The 18,230-nt window shown below is 42.4% G+C and overlaps 1 long non-coding RNA gene across 1 annotated transcript in view; it reads left to right on the top strand.

Annotated features, from left to right (window-relative positions):
• The window catches only part of LOC138753486 (uncharacterized), a 71,369-nt gene that overhangs the window by 41,092 nt on the left and 12,047 nt on the right, over positions 1-18,230 (top strand). The window contains exons 2-4 of the long non-coding RNA XR_011351195.1: positions 10,112-10,406; positions 13,224-13,284; positions 13,600-13,784. This is a non-coding gene — a long non-coding RNA (uncharacterized lncRNA). The remainder of the gene's footprint in view (positions 1-10,111; positions 10,407-13,223; positions 13,285-13,599; positions 13,785-18,230) is intronic.

Raw genomic sequence — 18,230 nt, 5'->3', positions numbered from 1 at the left:
CAAACCAACATTATAGCTTCAACTGCCTGGGAATAGCGTTCCCACCTGATATTCCTTTGAAAAGGACTTCCCCTTTGCTGGCTCGCTTCTGCCTTGTGTTCCTTGTTTGTGTTAATAAAGGCTGCAAGAGCTCCATTAATTACCAATGTTGCCATATAAATCTCCAGTCATGAAAGCACAGGGATATTGTTGTGGAGAATGCTTTCTTGTCACTCCACACACTGTGTCATATACTCATTCATCGCCCTGAAGTGCTTGCTATTGAATTCCTTGTTGGCTGTGTCACTCATTTTTCAGGCCTTTTGCTAATTGATAAAACCCTTTTAAAATGCTGCTGGAAGGAGGTGCCCTTGAACTCCAATCCTGTCACTGAATGGTCTGAGAGTATTCTCGAAACTGGCTTCCTCAGCTGCTATTTCTCCCACTGAGTTTCAGAAGGACGAGGTATTCTGAGGTCAGCATTGGTCATCTTTTGGTTATGTTCTTTTGTATTCAAAATTGTCAACTTACACGAAAATTATTTGTTTCTGTCTTCCAACACGCTTCAATATGATAAATCTATCCTTAGGTGACTTCAGGCTAACCACTAATGTGTCTTTGACAGAGAGCTTGTGCTTACTTTGTACCATTAAATTTAAGAAGAGTTTACCCAGGCTGTACATCACCAAATCAATACAAGCTGATGGGGCGATACAATACCCAGGCCAAAATCGTTCCAGTCTCTTCAAGTTAAGAAGTACTTTGAAAAAGTGCAAAATTCTTCATCTTTCAATACCTGTTTTTTTTTCAGAAATGTTTTGTGGACTTATAGAGCTGTGAATCTAGGGACATCAAGTGCCCTCCATAATGTTTGGGACAAAGACACTTTTTTCCTTTATTTGCCCCTATGCTCCACAGTCTTAAATTTGTAATCAAACAATTCACATGTAATTAAAGTGTACATTCCAGATTTTACTCAAGGTTATTTGTATACGTTTTGGTTTGACCATGAGAAATTACAGCACTCTTTATACATAGTCCTGTCAAGGCTGTGTTCTCGCACCAACCCTCTTTTCAATCTTCTTCAGCATGATGCTGAAACAAGCCGTGAAAGACCTCAACAATGAAGACGCTGTTTACATCCGGTACCGGACGGATGGCAATCTCTTCAATCTAAGGCGCCTGCAAGCTCACACCAAGACACAAGAGCAACTTGTCCGTGAACGACTCTTTGCAGACGATGCCGCTTTAGTTGCCCATTCAGAGCCAGCTCTTCTGCGCTTGACGTCCTGTTTTGCGGAAACTGCCAAAATGTTTGGCCTGGAAGTCAGCCTGAAGAAATCTGAGGTCCTCCATCAGCCAGCTCCCCACCATGACTACCAGCCTCCCCACATCTCCATCGGGCCCACAAAACTCAAAACGGTCAACCAGTTTACCTATCTCGGCTGCACCATTTCATCGGATGCAAGGATCGACAATGAGATAGACAACAGACTCGCCAAGGCAAATAGCGCCTTTGGAAGACTACACAAAAGAGTCTGGAAAAACAGCCAACTGAAAAACCTCACCAAGATTAGCGTATACAGAGCCGTTGTCATACCCACGCTCCTGTTCGGCGCCGAATCATGGGTTCTTTACCGGCATCACCTACGGTTCCTAGAATGCTTCCACCAGCATTGTCTCCGCTCCATCCTCAACATTCATTGGAGTGACTTCATCTCCAACATCGAAGTACTCAAAATGGCAAAGGCCAACAGCATCGAATCCACGCTGCTGAAGGTCAAACTGCACTGGGTAGGTCACGTCTCCAGAATGGAGGACTATCGCCTTCCCAAGATCGTGCTATATGGCGAGCTCTCCACTGGCCACCGAGACAGAGGTGCACCAAAGAAGAGGTACAAGGACTGCCTAAAGAAAGCTCTTGGTGCCTGCCACATTGACCATCGCCAGTGAGCTGATATCACCTCAAACCGTGCATCTTGGCGCCTCACAGTTCGGCGGGCAGCAACCTCCTTGAAGAAGACCGCAGAGCCCACCTCACTGTCAAAAGACAAAGGAGGAAAAACCCAACACCCAACCCCAACCCACCAATTTTCCCTTGCAACCGCTGCAACCGTGTCTGCCTGTCCCAGGCAGCCACAAACGAGCCTGCAGTTGACGTGAACATTACCCCTCCATAAATCTTCATCCTCGAAGCCAAGCCAAAGAAGAAGAAGAAGAATGTTCGGGACATTTGTCTTCACAGTCGTTTGTGAGTACTCGGGTATGTTTAATTGCTTCACTGGTGCAGGTATAAGAGGCGAAGCTTACTTTTAAGCTTTTGATTACTTTGGAGTCTGTAGTTGCCATTTTTCGACACGAGGACCAGAGTTGTGCCAATTATGAGGCAGAAAAGCAAGAATAAAACAGTAAGAGACATCACCCAAACCTTAGAATGACCAAAATCGGCAGTTTGGAATATCATTTAGAAGAATGAGTGTACTGGTGAACCGAATAATTGCAGAGGGACTGGAATTCCAACGAAGATCTCCACTGCTGATGACAGAGGAATTCTCATCGTAATGAAGAAAAATCCACAGGCGTATGTCTGACAGGTCAAAAACATTCTTCAGGAGGCAAGTATGTATGTGTAAATGACAACTATCCACAGAAGACTCCATGAACAGAAATACAGAGGCTACACTGCAAGATGCAAACCATAGCAAAGGTGCATGCTTTCGATCTTGGGCGGTTCCTTTTTGCTGCCATACTTCTATCTTGTCACTCTGATACAGGTTATTCTTGGTCTCATCTGACAACAAGACTTTTATCCAGAATTATGCAGGTTCTTTCAAATACTTCTTGGCAAACTGTAATCTGATTATCCTTTCTGTGGCAAACTAATGGTCTGCACACTGTAATGTGCACTTTAATTACATGTAAATTGTTTGAGTACAAATTTTAAACTGTGGAGCACAGGGGCCAACAAAGGAAAAAAGTGTCTTTGTCCCAAACATTATGGAGGGCTCTGTTATAATATAAAGTTGGATGTGAGTGATATTGTGGGTTGTATAGTTGAGTAATACAAGTGGGAAGTGATAATATATTATTGTTCCATTTCTATCCTCCAGATATTCATGATTGAAATTTTAAAGGAACAAACATGTTCTGCTTCATCAAATGTTTCCACTAGCAAAGTCACAAATGCAGTAGTTTTTCTTTGGTTTCAACCTTAATGATCATTCTGTTAGTGGACACTATATTGTCTATAATACAACTCTATTTCTTCTTTCTTTGGCTTGGCTTCGCGGACGAAGATTTATGGAGGGGGTAAAAAGTCCACGTCAGCTGCAGGCTCGTTTGTGGCTGACAAGTCCGATGCGGGACAGGCAGACACGATTGCAGCGGTTGCAGGGGAAAATTGGTTGGTTGGGGTTGGGTGTTGGGTTTTTCCTCCTTTGCCTTTTGTCAGTGAGGTGGGCTCTGCGGTCTTCTTCAAAGGAGGTTGCTGCCCGCCAAACTGTGAGGCGCCAAGATGCACGGTTTGAGGCGTTATCAGCCCACTGGCGGTGGTCAATGTGGCAGGCACCAAGAGATTTCTTTAGGCAGTCCTTGTACCTTTTCTTTGGTGCACCTCTGTCACGGTGGCCAGTGGAGAGCTCGCCATATAACACGATCTTGGGAAGGCGATGGTCCTCCATTCTGGAGACGTGACCCATCCAGCGCAGCTGGATCTTCAGCAGCGTGGACTCGATGCTGTCGACCTCTGCCATCTCGAGTACTTCGACGTTAGGGATGTAAGTGCTCCAATGGATGTTGAGGATGGAGCGGAGACAACGCTGGTGGAAGCGTTCTAGGAGCCGTAGGTGGTGCCGGTAGAGGACCCATGATTCGGAGCCGAACAGGAGTGTGGGTATGACAACGGCTCTGTATACGCTTATCTTTGTGAGGTTTTTCAGTTGGTTGTTTTTCCAGACTCTTTTGTGTAGTCTTCCAAAGGCGCTATTTGCCTTGGCGAGTCTGTTGTCTACCTCATTGTCGATCCTTGCATCTGATGAAATGGTGCAGCCGAGATAGGTAAACTGGTTGACCATTTTGAGTTAAATCCATGCTTGGGTTTTGATGGCTTCAGAAGGAGTGAACACGATGGGACCTTCTGTATAAGGCAGCCCATGATTCTAAGATGTAGATGCGCTTTACCCCTTTAAGCAAATTGTCCTCAAAGGCTGTGGATCAGAGGTCAATCCACAGAACTTTAAGAGTAGCAGAGAAGATCACTGAAGTCTCCGTCCCCCTCCCCCATTCCATCGACATAATCTACTGGGATCGACGTAATCTATCGGGATTGTTGTCTGAAGAGAGCAAGCAAAATCATTGAGGACTCCTTCCACTCTGCACACAGCATCTTTCAGCTGTTCCTGTTGGGTAAGAGATACAGGAGGATCAGAGCCAGAACCACCACTCTGAGGAACAGCATCTTCCCATGGGCAGTGAAAATGATGAATGACCAAAGGAACTGCTCACATGAACCACCTGAGACTCTCGTATTCAAAACAAAATATTTATTGTTTGTTGGTTTCTATGAACTATGAATGCGTTCTGCATATATATTTATCTGTATTTTTATATTCTTACCCTCCATATGTATTGTTTGTCTATACGTATGTATGTCTGGTTGTGCGTCTGTGTGCTTTGCCCCGAGAACCGGAGAACACTATTTCATCGGGTTGTACTTGTGCAATCAGATGACAATAAACTTGCCTTGATGACTTGATAGCAAAAAATGGATTGCCTTAAAATGTGAAATTTCAATTTCACAAAGGTGAAATAAGATGCAACTCAATATTAAGCAAAATGATGCTCGAGTGGTAATTAGAAATGTTACCTGGGTGCATCTGTATTTTAACACAGTCATCTCAGAACTGCTATCAATAGATAACCCACTTCCCCAAGATGTAGTGTATTATAAGCTCTTTTCTCACTGGCATCTTGTCCCAGTAATTGATGGTCAATCTAACGGTTAGGGGCCTAGTGTATAAGCAAACCAGTCGGAAAGTTGACATCAAATCACACCAAATCAAACCAGGGATCGACGGCCTCGACCCCTTCTCACGTCCCCGGTGACTGCTGATGCCAGCATGCCAATTAACCCAATGTGAAAAGGACAAGTTGTATCCCGGGACAAAAATGACGTACGTTTTTGCAAGAGCACATTCTCCACATGTTGAAGCAGTCTGCTGGAATCCTGAGGTAAGAGAGACTCATTCTCTCCTCAATTGGGAGTACAATTAAAAAGATTGCAGTTTAAAATTTTGTGTGCAGCATAAAAAGTGTGTAGTATAAAAAAATTGGTATGAAATGTAAAAAATTTAGATTCTAAAATAACATTAAATTATGGCTGCAAACTTGGGGGCAGAAGGAGGTGCAAGAGTTCCTCTCACTGAGGTTGGAAGAGGCTATAGGATATGATTTAATGGGCACTATTAATGATGGCCGGATTTATGATCAGATAGCATCCAAGCTCCGGGCAATGTTTATGTTAAAGTCCCAGGTCATAAATAAACTGAAGATGCTTCGAAGGAGGTTTCCTCAGCTTATGGACCTCAACAGGAAGAGTGGGAAGGTCTGTTTGGATTGGCCTTATTTCAACCAGGCATATAATATCTGGGGAACCAGAAAGCAAGCTGAGTCCCTCTCCCTGGTATCCAACTTGCAGCCTAGTGAAGGGGTTACTGCACAGTCCCCTGAACCCATTTTGCAACCGGAGGAGGAGGAAGAGGAGGCAGTAGAGGAACCAGATGACCCTTGTATCTTGTCTGCTCCAGATACCCCACCCACCCCTGGTCCCTCGAACTGCCCCCTATTCTGCAACTTCTCCATCTACCTCATCCACTGCCAATACCTCAGCCCCCAGCAGACTTCAATTGCCCGGAAAAGCTGGACCTCATCTGCTGCTGCATCTGTTGGTAAGAATTGTATTTCATCTGTCCATTATCATTTTTTGTTGTTTGAGCTCATGGACACATGGACATGACATGGCATCTAAATCTCATATGTGTTGCACTGATTTCCAGGAACCAATGATAGGAAGAAACGTAAGAAGCCCTCAAAAAAGGTCGGAGGTGACAATGGAACTCTGAGGGGTCCTGCATGATATAGACCTGGTGGACCAGGAACAGGAATGCAAGCAAAGGGAGAGGCAGGCAGAGATGATGGAGAGGCTGATGCAGGCATAGTTACAGGTGGAGAGTCAGGAACTTAATATAAATAGGCAGGAGTGCCAGGCAAATAACAAGGAATTTGCAAGCCTGATCAGTGAGATTTGACAGGAGATGCAGGCCCAGACAAGCATGGTGAGAAACCTGGCCTCATCAATTGACATAATTTCCCATGTCCAGCCTTGGCTTTCCACCATCCAGTCTTCTTCCTCCATTAGCCAGCTTCCCGTATCCTCCCTCCAACCAGCTTCCTCCTCCCTGCAGCCACATGCTGCATTCAGCCATCCCCATACAATTCTCCTCCATCCTACTACCTTCCACAACCTTCCCCTTCCAAAATCCCTCCTCCTCTCACTGCTGTCTTCCTGCACCTGTGAACCCCACCTACGTACCCACTGCCATAACCCCCTCAAGAAGGGGACATCCATTAAACAGTGGTGATGATGGTCATGTGGATGACTCCCTCATTTCCCCTTTCCCCTCCTCTTACATCCAGTTTCTGGAGGAAGAGGATGAGGGATGAGTATGCCAAGCGAAAAGTTACTCAGGATCTGCCAGATGATCAGATATTTATTTCTAAAGTCAGAATGTTTACATTTGTTCATAGTTCTAATCGCTGGTGAGCAGTTCAGTTCATTAAATCTCTTTATACATTATACATGTGCACTATAAACGTTTAGAATTTAAAGTTGCACTACATTGTGTTCATTGCTTTTAAATGTTCATACAGACTTCAGTCATTTACAAGATGCAAATACTATGTTTTCCTGATGTTAATGTTAAATGTTAATTCCAGAAATTATAGACGCACTGCTTTTATTGACATTTTATGTCGATGTTTACACATGTTATACATGAATTTCCTCTGGTCATTGAAAACTTTATTATTATACTTTAACAAGTTGTCATTGTACCACATTCTAAGATGTACAATAAAATTTTATTGACATTTAAGTGACATTCCTCAGTTGTCTTCTTCACATCCACACAGAATGGTCATAATAGCCTCAGGTATACCCTGGTGACTCCAGCCTGTTGGACTCTTGTAAGTAACCCGTTCTGCCAGAGGAAGATCTGATTCTACAGTCTTCCACTTTTCCAGAGTTGTTCTTTGTTAATCTCACATATTTTATGCAAGACACAGCAGGCAACAACAACCTCTGACACTTTAGAGGCGTCCATATGCATTTTCCACAACCATTTGCGCAGAGCTTGAAGTTGAATCTGCACATATGGTGAGTGATGATATGATATTGCGTGAACCCCTACATCAGCCATTTTTTGAGTGGATAGGCTGGGTCCCGGATCAAATGTGCAGGGATTTCCACTCTATCAACACTTTTGGAAACCTGTAGGCAAAGCAATGAGAAGGTATGGGTCACTCATAATACAAGGCATCAGAAGCAGTCCAAACTCACATTCATCATGGGCCATGCTACAAAGCAAGGGTCTGCATGGCTTCACACTGATTTTCACAGAAGAAAATACTTTTATTTCTAAAATGTCATATTTTCATTCTTTGGAATTTACATATGATATTTATACTATGTAGACTTGTACATAACATTTTAGTTGTATTACTTCTATTCTCCTTATACTGTGTATATTATGAAAAAGACTGAAAAGATAAAGAAAATACTTGAGGCCTTTATCTAACACTTCAGATGATTGCATGTACATGTGAAAAGCTTCACTGTAAACTGTAATATTCACTTACCTCACGGGGAACAGATAACCACCTGCATCTTCAGCCATTCTGTAAATGGGGGAGTTGATAAGAACTCAAGCATCATGGGTGCGACCAGGCCAAACCACATACAGAAAATGACAATGCATAGATTGACATAAGGCTTACATTATTAAGTGAGGACGAACAATATGGATTCATCATCCTTACCGGCAGTTTTGGTCAACAACAGCTTGCAGAAGAATGGAGTACCACCCTTGGCGATTGTAGTAGGAAAATGGATTGTCATGTGAGTCAATGGTGGGAATATGTGTGCAATCGATGGCATCAGCATGCATTGGATATCCACCCTTTTTATCAAATGCATCAATTATTTCCTGAAGAAGATCTCAGCTAAGCAGCTCAATGAAACGTTACATGAGGAGCTTTTTCACTGCAACAGTCACTTGCCTCACTACCATGAATACAGTGGAGATACCCATACCGAACGGAGCTCTGATGGAACGATACTCACAAGGAATGGCATACTCCGCAAAGCTATTGCAAGTCTGATCCGAGCGTCCAGAGGCTTTCAGCTGACAGTTGGTGATTTTACGCCTCAGCTGCAATAAAATCAAAAGTATCACAACATATTCTAAGATTCTCACACTACTGTTCATCATCATATTTATCCAGGACTTAATTCCAGAATACGGGTCCCTGAGATCTCTTTCTCTTCCACATTCTTCTGCTACTGCACCTTTTCAAAATACCACATTATAACCAGGCATTTTCTCCGCTGACTTCTCAGCACAGCCTGGGTCTCCTCCTCAAATCCCTCCCAGGCTATCCATAATATATCAATAAAATTCTTCCACCTAATAGCAGGTACATGGGTTTGATTAGGCTCTGTTATTGTTTGAACCAACTTGCAGATAAGGAGACCGATAAGACCTGACTGGTGATAGATTCACGCATTTTTAGGATGTCCAAAGAGACCTGTCTGATGTCCACCATTGTACAGAAGAAGATGATGTCACTTCCTGCTATTGCATGTTATGTCACGCAGGACATTTCTGGTTGAAGGTAGATTCTCCTATCCCCGGAGATGACTTGTGGTCATTGTGTAAGCAGATAGTATCCCGATTAAAAGTGGCCCAGTATGAACAACAAAACGGCCAATTTACTGGGATTCTAGTGTGAAAAGGGCTATAGTCTCCTCTACCACAAATTAATGGATCATTCTTCAAATAACTTCTTTGGACAGACTATCTGTGCTGGTCCTTGGCATGTCTGAACTGATATTACATATTACAGCAGCACTTAATTTGCTTTTGAGATGTGTTGGATTTGTTTTTTTAACTTGTATTTTTCACTTGAGTAGGCATTTTGTCAGGCAACTTAATGAGATTTTAAGTCATGAGGTATTAGTTCCATAAATTATTCCCTTAAAAGTTAGGGTGACAAAGAACTTTCCTTTGAGTTTCAGTTTCATTCACCAAGTCTATGTGAACAAACTGTTTCATTAAGATGTTTTTAATGAATAATAAATTTGCCTGAATGTGGGGAGTAAAGAAGTAGGAAACTGTGAAGCTAAAGTGAGTTTTTGTCTAAAGCTTATGAAAACAAACTAATCTGAATGGAAGCTCAAAGTCAGCAATGGTCAATTTATCAGGCAAAGTAAATAAATGAGTGTGATAGGAGGAGCCTCTAGCTGTTTACATTCTCATTACACAGCTGAGATAGTCACTTTATCACATCATTTGTTTATCTGCTGTCAGTGTGCTGAGCAGACCACTTGCTGTCATTTATGTCAATAAATGGAGGAGTCTAAGGTGGGAGGAAACCAGAGCACCCTGAGGAAACCCACGCAGACACGGGGAGAGCATACAAACTCCTTACAGACAGCGCTGGATTCGAAACAAGGTCACTGGTGCTGTACTAGCATTGCACTAACCGCTACGCTATCCGTGCTGCCCTGGTGCCCTGCACTGGTCTGCTGCTTCCCTGGAGTGAGCACTCCTTGTGGTCTGCTGCCAACCATGGGGTCTGCCATCTCAGGCATAGACTTCTGTGAGTTGGCTGATGTTTTAAAACCTGGACCATTGGCCTAACAAATGGTCAGAAGGATCCCACAGTGGAGCACAGTGTCTCTGCTCTTCACTCTCCTGTGTTCCCACCAACAACAGTCATGCAACTGAGCAGTATTCCAGTTTTAATACTAGTGGCCTGGGAGTGGATGCTGATGTTTGTTCATTTATCCTTCCAGTCGAGTTGGAAGATTTTGTGGAGGCAACAAAAGTGTCCGCTGAAGTGAGGGGCTCCACAGCTGAAGGACCCACACAGACTGTGGGCTGCTGGAGACTGGAATTGGAACCGGAATATAAGAGGGTGCTGAGGGAAAGCAAGGCTTCTGAAGGGCCTCAGGTGTTGAAGGCTTCCTGATCATGTCAGAAGTTTGGATCTAGAGCATGAGTTGCCGATAGTTGGAACTGGAATCCATGCATCTGCAGGGGCTGAGGGAGCACTGGAGGCAAATCCACAGACACTCAGTGTCTCTGAAGGTACTCTCTTTTGCTTCTCTTTTCCTACTGTTAGGGCCAGTGCTCATGGCAATAACTTTGTTTGATTTAAGGCAGACAAAAGTTGAAGTTTATCATGTATATTACATTTTTAAAGTTATTACATGACAATAAAAGGAACCTTTGAATCTTTAAAGCACACATTACAGTTTTCCTAAGCTACTACTTTCAAATTCTGAGTTTAAAATAATAGAAATTAACATTTCAGTCCAAAATTCCTCCCTCCCATCAAAAGAAAGCTTTGTCTCTGTCTACATATCCCACTTGACTAAAAATGAATCTAATAGTTTCAGTATCAACATCAGATGTCCACCATCAGCAAGGTTTAGCCTTCATTTAATAGAGACTGTTGATGAGTAGCAAAACCAGTTGTGGTTCTGTCAGCAGCTTCAGGGGCAGACCTGTAACTCAATAAAGGTCAAAGCTGCTGCCAGAGGTATAGAGGACCACAACAGGGACAGGCACCACTCAATCCTTCACAGCCACGCTGCCAGCTGCATCCTCCTCCTTTTGTATCTCAATGAGTTCTCCTCTCTTTCCCCCCACACTCTCTCCCCCACTCTCTCTCCCTACTCACCCCCTCTCCCCTCTCCCTGCCTTTCCCCCATTCTCCCTTTTCCCCTCTCCCCTGCATCACTTTCCTCTCCTCTCTATTCCCCCCTCTTCCTATCTCCTCACTTTCTCCCCCCTTCCCCCCTTTCCCCATGCTCTCACTCCATCTCTACCACTTCACTCACCCTCTCTCCTGTCCTCTCTCCATCATCTCTGCCCTGCTCTCCCCCTTTCTCCTCTCTCCCCTTTTTCAATCCCCTCTCAACCCCTCTCTCTCACCCTCTCCCCCTCTCTCCCCTTTCTCAATCTCCCGTCAACCCCTCTCTCTCGCACCCTTCCCCTTTCTCTCCCCTCCCCTCTTTCCTTTCTCTCACCATCTCACTACCCCTTTGCTTCCTTCTATCTCTCTCTTCCCTCTCCTACTCCTTCCTGCAGCCTCATTCCCCTCTCTCCTCTTCCCACTCACCCCTCCCCCTCAGCATCTGATGCTATTTCTGATCTTGGTATTTTGTACTACTGCTGACAACTTCTCCACCCAACTCTGCATCCTGTCTATATCCTTTTGTAACTATGACAACTTTCAACACTATCTACAACTCATCCAACCTTTCTATCATCTGCAAATTTCCACTTCATCATCTAAGTCATTTATAAAAGTCACAAAGGACAGGGGTCCCAGAACAGATCTCTACAGAACTCCACTAGTTACTGACCTCCAAGCAGAATACTTTCTATCCACTACTACTCTCTGCTTTCTACAGGCAAGCCAAGGTTCCATGGATCCCATACCTCCTGATTTTCTGAATGAGTCTCTCATGTGGGACCTTGCTTTACTAAAATCCACATATACCACATCTACCACCCTACCCTGATCCATTTCTATTGTTACCTCCTCAAAAAACTCAATTAGAGTCGTGAGGAATGATCTTCCCCTCACAAAGCCGTGCTGACTATCCCTGAGAAGGCTGGACTTCTCCAAATGCTCAGAAATCTTGTCCCTAAGAATCCTCTCCAATGGTTTGTACACGTAAGATTCACTGGTCTATAATTCCCAAGATTCTTCCTTGTGTGGCAACACACATCTCTTGTAGTGTACCGGCTCCGCTTGTATCGCGTGCTGGCACGGGCAGCTGCAGGTAAGATGGTGCCGTCATGGCTTACTGATTATCTCGTGGCTACTGCTACACTATTATTTTTTTTAAACAAAGGGAGTATATTGTTTGATGTCAGGTCTCACAGTGGTTATTGTCAATAAAGTTTGACATTGGGATGAGAATATAAGTTTTAATATAATTGAGTTTAAGGCAGAAGATGTCTGCAATCCATTCTTTCTTGTTAACACCTGGAAATAAAATGAACCCCCTTATCTCCTAAGTTCGTAAAAGACTATTAACCATTGGGTAAGGGACACAACCCTGAGTTTTTTTAAATGTATCTCAAGAGAATTCTATTGAATCTGTTCTTGAACATAACAGTCCATTTAAATTTTCTAGAACTCCCAGGGGTCTGAAGGTATAAAAACACATGATTGGTAGGCCAAGAGGTGACTTTGTTGATAGTGAGACAAGCTGCTCGTGGCAGTGCTTCTTGCTGTAAAGAATTTCTCACACTTTGCAAAGTGATTAAAATTTGTTTGTGCAGCTGTATTTGTGCTTGTTTTCAAACAGCCAAAGGTCTACTTTAACATAATTATTAAAATAGTTAACTCTTTCATACATTTTTAGTTAACAGTTCAGTTTCCCTAAAAAAAAGGTATAAAGAAAATAGCCAGGTCAGCATTAGCTTTGTAAAAGATCTGAAGGTAGAAAGATCTGAAAGTTGAAGGTAGAAAGATCTGAAAGTTAAAGGTAAAACTTCTAAAATCTGACTGCAAAATACCGAATTAACACATGGAAAATTGTTTGCAGTCCAATGCCCAAATTTCTTTCAAGTTTCCCAATGGTGTAAGGACTTGGTGGGCAAAATAAATTTGAAAGGTTTCCCCTCACGTGTCAGCAACTTGACTTCTGATTTCAGACATTGAGAACAATGTAACCAAAAACAAAATACATTTTGGAGAACAAAGCAGTAAGAATTTTTTTTCCTTAATGATGAAATTGGATCTGAAGATCAAAATCAGTACTGTATATTGGAAACGTTCAGCAGGTAAAGCAGTAAATTGGTGAGAGAAATAAAAACTATATTTTGGGTTAATCACCTTTCATCAAAAATGGAAAAGTGAAAAGACAAATGTGTTTTAAATTGTAGGAAGGGGACTAGGAGAGAAGAGGCGGTAAAACGTGAAAGTCTGCAGCTCAAAATTGTCAAGGTAAAACCATCTATTTCTCATGCTTCTAGTCTCACTCCCTGTAGTCCAGAACAGAACAAGAACAGAGTTCCCCAGGTCCTTATCACTGACTCCACAAGCCTCCTCGTTCAGCAGATCATCCTTTGCAATTTCCCACACCTTCAAAGATATTCCACCACCAGAGATATCTCGCACTCTCCCCCTTTTTCATTTCACGGGACCATTACTTTTGTGACTCCCTGATCCACCTCTTCATTCCCACCACCCACCCACTTTACCTTGTGATGCAGGAGATGCCACAGTTGCCTTTTCACCTCTTCTCTTGCCATCATCCAGGAACCCAGTAAGTCTTTCTCGGCGAAGCAGAGATTCATCAGCACTTCTTCCAGTGCACTATAATCAGTGTTCATAATGTGGCCTCCTCTACACTGGAGGAACCCAACATAGAATGGGGACCATTGTATTGTGGAACAATCGATTTCAGTCTCCAGGACAACATCCAGCTTCAATGTTGTCACCCTGTGAGTAGCCAGAATAGTTCCTAATTAACAAATAAATTATGAAGGACCTCTAAGTCAATGCCATTTAGGCTGTCATAACTTTTGTTGTGTCATGCAGCAATCAGGAATTTTTGAGTTGAATCAAAATTGATATTTAATTTTTTTTTCTCTTCATGGAAAATTATTCTGTTCTAACACGTTTTCATTGTGGTTTTACAATTGGATCCTCTGTGTATTTCATGTTGAACCATGAATCTGTCTTGTTTAAACAAGATAGTGAGTATAGTGTAAATGAGGCAGTCTGGGGGTTCAATATTCTCTGAGATTTTCAACGTTTTGCTTCCTTTCGCTTCCTCTAAGCAGCTGAAACTTCTTTATGTTGCTTGTCAATCAGGCAACACATTATGGATCTGGAGATTGTTTATTACCTGAGGGAACTGAAAAATCACTTTGTAAGAGGTGGAAATCACTATGCTTGGCTTAGGAACAAAATGCTTTTGTAAAGCTTTTGAAATTCCATGCAACTGAAGCAGCATAATTTTAGCAGTCAGTCAACTGGAACGAGTATCCAATATTTTTATCTTGGAAAATCAACTAGCTGCAGAAAAACCATTGTGTTGAAAATGTAGGTTTATGCAAAGCTGGGTTAAAACAGATGAGGGCTTATGAGATGTATGAAAAGGCCAGGTTCCTGAAGAGTTGAATTAAAAGCCTTCCTGTTTCAAAGAGGCATGAACCAAGGATGGTTATTTTTATTGAATTTTTAGAAGATGGAAATTCTGAAGTGTTATCATCTGAAAAAAAACCATATTAAACGTGGAAATCGCATTCCTTCTTTTATGTGACAAAGGCTTGGCTTTGAGCACTTCAGTTAAATACTTTTTTTTAAAAGTATCCATTTATTTATTCTCAGTAACAAGCCATGCAACAAACAGAATAACTGAAATATATCTTTATAATCATTATACTTAATCAATGACTAATAGAGACATTTACAAGCATTACTGACAACTCATTCTTCATCTTCTGTAATCTAACAGGGAAATCAAAAATTGATAGATACTGTAGGAAAGAGAGACTATACAATACCAGATGGTCAAAACTTGTTTATGCAGTTGTACCTAGTCTCTGAATGGTTTCTTAGGATATCCCTCCCAGTCTTTCCATGGTTCACCATAACCATCTATAAAGTTATATAATGTATGAATACAGCCTATTTCTTCAACTTATCCTCTGTAACTTTTAACTGCTTTCCTCTGTTGAGCAGGCCCATTTAGGACATAGAACATTTCCCTTCGGCTCATGTGCCTCTGACGAACATGATGTCCAAATCAATCAAAAACTCCTGCTTACACTTAGTAGATATCCCTCCATCCTTTCATATTCATGTTTATCTGGAAGCCTTTTACATGTTACTATGGTATCGGCTTCCACTACTATTGCCAGCAGCACGTTCCAAGCACTCACTACACTTTCTGTAAGAAACTTATCCCACACATCTCCCTTATACGTCTTTGCTCTTACCTTAAAAGCATGTTCTTCGTGTGTTTTGATTTTACTCCAGGGAAAATATTCTGACTGTAACTTTTATCAGATTGCCCTCAGCCTCATACGCTCCAGAGAAAATATTCCAATTTTGACCAACTTCCACCCCCCCCCCCCCCCCCCACTGCCCACATAGCTCATATCCTCTAAACCAGACATCATCCTGCAAACCTCTTCTGTACTCTTTCCTAAGCCTCTACCTCCTTCCTGCAATGGTGTGATCGGAGCTGCACATGACTTCTTTACTTTTGCATTGAATGCCCCATATAAGGAATCCAAGCCTACCACCCTATCTACTGCATAGCTACTTTTGATGAGCTATGGACATACCGAAAATTTGCAGAAGGTACATATAACCATATATAACCATATAACCATATAACCACTTACAGCACAGAACAGGCCAGTTCGGCAATACTAGTCCATGCCGTAGCAAATCCCCACCCTCCTAGTCCCACTGACCAGCACCCGGTCCATACCCCTCTAGTCCCCTCCTATCCATGTAACAATCCGGTCTTTCCTTAAATGTAACCAATGATCCCGCCTCGACCACGTCTGCCGGAAGCTCATTCCACATCCCCACCACCCTCTGCATAAAGAAATTTCCCCTCATGTTCCCCTTATAATTTTCCCCCTTCAATCTTAAACCATGTCCTCTAGTTTGAATCTCCCCCTTTCTTAATTGAAAAAGCCTATCCACATTTACTCTGTCTGTCCCTTTCAAAATCTTAAACACCTCTATCAAGTACCCTCTCAATCTTCTATGCTCCAGAGAAAAAAGCCCCAGTCTGCACAACCTTTCCCTGTAACTCAGACACAGAAATCCTGTCAACATTCTCGTGAACCTTCTCTGCACTCTCTCTATTTTGTTTATATCTTTCCTATAATTTGGTGACCAAAACTGTACACAGTACTCTAAATTTGGCCTCACCAATGCCTTGTACAATTTCATCATAACCTCCCTACTCTTGAATTCAATACTCCGATTTATGAAGGCCAACATTCCAAATGCCTTCTTCACCACATCATCTACCTGAGTATCAGCCTTGAGGGTACTATTTACCATAACTCCTAAATTCCTTTGTTGCTCTGCACTCCTCAATTGTCTACCATTCAATGTATATGACCTATTTAAATTTGCCTTTCCAATATGTAGCACCTCACATTTATCTGTATTAAATTCCATCAGCCATTTCTCAGCCCACACCTCCAGCCTTCCTAAATCACCTTTTAATCTACGGTAATCTACCTCACTGTCCACAACACCACCAATCTTTGTGTCATCCGCAAACTTGCTTATCCAATTCTCCACCCCTACATCCAGATCGTTAATATATATAACAAATAATAGTGGACCCAAGACCAAACCCTGAGGAACTCCACTAGTCACTGGCCTCCAATTGGACAAACAATTTTCTACCACTACTCTCTGACACCTTCCATCCAACCACTGCTGAATCCATTTCACTACCTCCTTATTTATACCTAATGCCTCCACCTTTTTTCCTAACCTCCTGTGGGGAACTTTGTCAAAAGCTTTACTAAAGTCCAAATAGACAACATCCCTTCATCAACCTTTTTTGTAACCCCCCTCGAAGAACTCAATCAGGTTTGTCAAGCATGATCTACCCCTGACAAAACCATGCTGATTACTCCCTATCAATCCCTGTACCTCCACAAATTTGTAAATAGCATCCCTCAGAACACTTTCCATCAACTTGCCCACCACAGACGTCAGACTTACAGGCCTATAATTCCCAGGTTTGCATTTGGACCCTTTCTTAAACAGAGGAACCACATGCGCCACCCTCAATCATTTGGTACCACCCCTGTGGCCAGTGACATCCTAAATATCTCTGTTAATGGCCCCACTAACTGTCCACTAGCCTCCCTGAGTGTCCTAGGGAATATTTTGTCCGGTCCGGGAGATTTATCCACCTTTATCTTTTTTAACACAGCCATCACTACCTCCTCGGTTATCCTTATATGCTTCATGACCTCCCCACTATTTTTATTTACTTCAACTGGTTCAACATTTTTTTCCCTAGTGAATACCGAGGCAAAGAAATCATTCAAAATTTCCCCCATTGCCTCAGACTTCTCACTCAGCCTACCCTCACTATCTACAAGGGGTCCAATTTTATCTCTCACTAATCTTTTACTTTTAATGTACTTATAGAAACCCTTTGGATTTATTTTTACTCTGTCAGCCAAAGCCTCTTCATGCCTTTTTTTGGCCTTTCTAATTTCTTTCTTAAGATTCCTTCTACACTCCTTGTAGTCCTCCTTCAATTTCTCAGCTCCCTGCTCTTTATACCTCTTGTACACCTCCCTTTTACTCCTAACCAAATTTCCAATATTCCTCGAAAACCAAGCCTCCCTATGACTTCCAGCCTTTCCTTTGATCCAGACTGGGACATAACTACTCTGTACCCTCAAAATTTCTTTTTTGAATATCCTCCATTTTTCATTAACATCCTTACCTGAAAATATCCTGACCCACTCAATACTCCCCAAATCCCTTCTTATTCCTTCGAAATGTGCTCTTTTCCAATCCAGAACCTCAACTTTAGGCCTCTCCTTGCTCTTCCTTAAAACTACCTTAAAACTAACAGAATTATGATCACTAGACCCAATTGGTTCTCCAACATTAATGTCCGCTACCTGACCTAGCTCGTTCCCTAACAGGAGATCCAGTATTACACCATCCCGAGTCGGTTTTTCTACTAACTGATTTAGAAAACAATCCTGAACACATTTAACGAACTCCAGCCCATCCAGCCCTCTAACCGTATGGGTATCCCAATCAATGTGTGGGAAGTTAAAATCTCCCATGATCACTACCTTATGATTTTCACACATATACGTTATCTCCCTACAAATTTGTTCCTCTAATTCCCTTGGCCCTTTTGGTGGTCTGTA

The sequence above is a fragment of the Narcine bancroftii genome, chromosome 2 (genome assembly GCF_036971445.1).
Source record: "Narcine bancroftii isolate sNarBan1 chromosome 2, sNarBan1.hap1, whole genome shotgun sequence".
In the NCBI taxonomy this organism is placed as follows: Eukaryota; Metazoa; Chordata; class Chondrichthyes; order Torpediniformes; family Narcinidae; genus Narcine; species Narcine bancroftii.
The sequence above is the reverse complement of the archived record's forward strand: the minus strand, read 5'-3'. Positions and strand labels throughout refer to the sequence as shown.